This window comes from Gasterosteus aculeatus, chromosome 8 (assembly GCF_964276395.1).
Source record: "Gasterosteus aculeatus chromosome 8, fGasAcu3.hap1.1, whole genome shotgun sequence".
In the NCBI taxonomy this organism is placed as follows: domain Eukaryota; kingdom Metazoa; phylum Chordata; class Actinopteri; order Perciformes; family Gasterosteidae; genus Gasterosteus; species Gasterosteus aculeatus.
In genome coordinates, this window is record NC_135695.1 from 17,081,506 (window position 1) to 17,086,051 (window position 4,546).

A 4,546-nucleotide genomic window follows, 5' to 3' on the forward strand; every position below is an offset into this window, starting at 1 on the left:
TTTCTTCTCCCCCAAATGACAAACCGATCGATTGAGCAGGTTTAAAACAAACAAGGGAAAAGGGTTTGACTTTGGCGTTGGATGTGGTGCCGGTACGAAGTGTCTCATTAACATAAATTCAACACAGAAATGTTTCATAGAGCCATCTGATGCGAGTGCATTGTTGCTGAAAGTACACATATATACTTTCATAAAGTATTTATAACACAATGTTTGCACACACCCACAGTCCATGAAACGCAAACCGGTAGACCAGCTCTCCACACTTTAGCTGGAGTGTGAAATACATCCTGACGTTTAGCAAGTTTACAGCGTTAAAAGGCTGCTTTCAGCCACATTACACATGCACATCTCCAGGATTGACTGTGTGGCAGTGGGGTTAATGAAGTTTCTCTCCGCTGCGCCACGGAGGAGAATTATCGAGTGAAGCGGAAGATGGCTGGCTGGCGTTCTGAGTGTCAACAAACAGTGTGGGAGTCCTCCATAAACGGCAAGACTTAGCCGGCGCCATTTAGCTTCATTATGCTGCCGTCTCACCAGTATTTGGTGGAAATGCAATCAATCTCAACACACAAGATAATGAGTGCAGAAAATGAGAAAGAACGTGTGCACAAACCCACATTCAGTAAAATCCTCGGGAGACTTCTACTACCAGGAAACACCAACAAGCATGCGCAATAATACAACATAACACAAATACGGACAAATAACTTGGCTGGCCGGCTTTTAACAAAGTTGCCCGTCCCTCAGATCCCAGTCGGGGTGCGTAGATTCTCCCGTAGATGCTGCAGTCAGTGAAGGATGGAGGGAAATTGTGCAAATTAGGTGAGGAGACGAAGAAGATGAGAAAGTGCGCCGCAGAATACAAGTATAAAAGAAGTGTGAAATATCCTCAAGGCCTCCTGGTGTATCAAAGAGCATGGACAGCTGTGTGTTTATCAGCTTACCAGCGTCAACAACACACACACACACACATGCATGCAAAGCCCTTAGATCATCACTGAGGAAATCTCTGAGCCGTCTTCCATTTGAAAAAGATGAAATATCTGTTGCTTTAAATCCCCCACGGCAAGAAATGCAGGAGAATGTGGCGCGACACTGCCAGAGGTCTTGCAAGGGAATTTCATGTGTGTGTGTGTGTGTGTGTGTGTGTGTGTGTGGGTGCGTGTACATTAATATGTACGTGTTATCAAAAGAGTGTGTTGTGAAAGACATGTTTTATTCACTTTTCCTTCTATTTACAAAGAGACAAACCTGACCTGAGAGAGAGAGAGAGACAGAGAGAGAGAGAGAGAGATAGAGAGAGAGAGAGAGAGAAAGAGAGAGGGGGAGGCAAGGTAAGCATTTGAAGCATAATGATGGACAACGTGGAGGAGCTGTGGGTGCAGGTTCGTGAGTCACTACCAGCCAGTAGACTGTGTGTGTGTGTGGTACACTAAATAAGTGTACACAAAATGAAGTGCTTTTCTTCTTTATGGAAAACCTGTGTGTGTGTGTGTGTGTGTGTGTGTGTGTGTGTGTGTGTGGGAAGGTCGTGGGGGGGACACCAATCCCTCACACACTGTCAGGAATAACAAATTCACCAATCAACTTCTAGAGTCCTCATGTAAAACACAGCACATGTGTTTTGAAAAATAAATCAGCCCCACGTTCCTCTCTGGGAATATAGATGATCCTTTTAATTTAGTTTTGTAAACCCGAAGACCGGGGTCCATGTTTCTGTCCCCACTATCATTCATACGAGTTAACAGTAAACAACTAACATTACTGGACCTGTACTGCAGGTACTAAGACGTTTTGTGCTCTAAGAGTAGATTTAGGAACATATTTGCGCAAGCTCCTTTTGCCAGTGATGGATATTTGGAATTTTCAATTGGAATAAAACGTCTCATGGTAATTAATCGCTATTCGTCATCTAAATGTAAAATACGAGCCTCTTTAATCTTCCCTTGCTTTTGCAGCCACTTCTCCCTCAAACTCCTCGCTAAAAGGCTGACAGTGATGAATGTCCTCATGTGGAGCAATGCATTGCTTCACACTGTGACTGGTGTCAATACAGGAGCACGGGATGGCGAGCAGATACTCTCAGTTGGAGTTTCTTTGTGTCTCTTTGTCTCCCTTTTAGCGGTTTCCCTTTCGTCCTCTTTGACTCGCTCCTTTCCCTCGCCGCTGCCATAGAGGGAGGGAGAGAGAGGGAGGGGGAGAGAGATAGAGCAGAAATGGGAGGTGCAGATGCTCCTCTGAATAGGAATTTAGGAAGAGCTCGATATTGTCTGTGAGCTTGATGAAAGGCGGGTGAAGAAAGACTGGAGGACTGAAGGAAAGGGTGAGCGGAATAGAAGAAAAGGGAAAAAATAAATTGCGAATAATCTATATTGCCGGCCTGCTAACGCTTTGCTGTTTAATACAGGCCTAAATCCCTCAACTTCTCGTAAAAACTTCAACAATTTCGCAGTCGAGTAATCTTCCGATTTAATAACCTTAAGCTTCCCCGGCTCCATAAATCTGACGTTCTTACGCCTTCCCTCCCCAACCTCGCCGTCCCCTCCTCCTACTCCCCCTCCCTCCCCCTTTCCCTCCCTCATTCCAAGCCTCTGCGCATTTTATCTCCATAATAGCACAAAGCGGCGAGAGCAGCCTCGGTGGGAGAGATAAGGGAAATTCCTGGCCGTATTTTAATAGCTTCGCTCAGCTATCTCTTCCTACCAACTCCTGAGGAGCCGCCAGCCAGCAAACTCACCTTGGACGCAGCACCCAGAGGAGAATCCCACAGAAAGGCACAACTGCTGAACCCCGGGTGTGTTTGTGTGTGTGACGAGGAGAGAGTTCTGTGCTTGTGTGGAGTGTGTGCCTCTCGCTGTGTGTGTGTGTGTGTGTGTGTGTGTGTGTGTGTGTGTGTATTCATGAATGCATCTGAATGTGTGCCTGCGCATATAAAACATGTGTGTTGTTTACAGTCCAAGCGATAAATGTTACTGCTCAGCCTCTGTGTGTTGTAATCTACTGTATGCCAATACGGGAGGTCCCAAATCAACCGTGCTGAATCACAGGTTACGTTACATGTTCATATTCATTCAATTATCTTAATTCAATTAAATTATCTTCAACAACAACCACAAATGTAACAGTATTTTTTAAGTATGAGAAATATTACGCAACTTAAATGTTTATAGCCGTTCCAATGGTAAATTAAAAAACAACCCTGTATCATTATATTTGTACATGTAGAGGGAGCACGTCGTCCTGCCCTTTGGTGCCTTCCAGTTCAAACCGTCTCACCTGAAGTAGGTGAGGGGTTCGGCCGAGGGTTGGAGCCACCTGTTCTCAGTCCCAATGACTGGTCAGTGCTCCTTGTCATCTGACACGCTGATGCACGGAGGCCCCCTTTTACCGGCTGCATGAAAGAGACGGAGCTTGCAATTAGCTTCAAAGTCGACGCACCCACACACTTCTGACACGCTTCTGATGTATGTGTGAGTGCGAGACGGTCCCCACAGTGGCCGCGGGAGAAGTTCACATCAACCGTCCCCTTTTCCTCAGACTTGTTGCCAAAAAACTAGCTTTTAGGATCCAAGTGTAATCTGAAAAGACACCATGCGTACGACAGGTGAACATCAGGGCGTGTTGACACGCAGCGCCGCTCCTATGACCTCCTCACATGTGCCCCCAACCAACCGGCAGGAGCCGCTACCTGCAGCGAGGAGCCGATGATTCCTCGGCGGCTTCACGCCTACACCGTTAATTGTCTTTGATGGAGCGCCGAGCCGGAAGCGCTCCGGGAATTCTACACGTTTTTAAGAGTCAAGGACACACACACACACACACATCAGCGTTCGTTGGTTATTTTGGGGGGTGCTGTGGGTCAAGCCGGGATCAAGGTAAACAGTGGATTGTCCCAACAGAATCACCCGGTAATGGCATTGTTACCGTCCGGGACCACTTACAGTAAAAACAGCACCTGTTTTTAGGAGTCCAGGAACTTAATTCAATTTAATCTTTTGCTCTGAGAAATTAATGAAATCATCAGAGACAAATTGCGTTTCAGGATTTTGGCACTGTTGCTGATCTCATTATCTGGAGTGCCTTGCTGTAGGTGGGAAGCTAAACGACCTGCTCAAGGAGAATCAGGAAGCGAGAGAAACATCTGACGTGGAAAACATGAGCAGCTGTGAGAATCAAACCCGCAACCACTGGAGTCCGTTTCATCGGATAACCGATTCAGAGTTAGAATACAGCTCTGTTGTGTTTAAAGCTGCGTTGTCGGTGATATGGATTCTATTTACCTACAATAAATTAACACTTCAAAGGGAAATTTGCATTTCCCAGCCAGGAAATCCTATTACATTGTTTTGATGTGCGGCTGCCAGAAATGAGCTCAGCACACAAAAGCCCACATCTTCTAATGACGTTTAATCCATCGGAGTCAATGGCAACTCAGGCGTTTAGGAATATTAGCATCTTCTGTCTGGAAGATTCCTGACACAACTATTCCCGACAACAGCTGCGGGACCTTTTTTAAGGAGGAAAAATACCAAGAAGTGAGAAG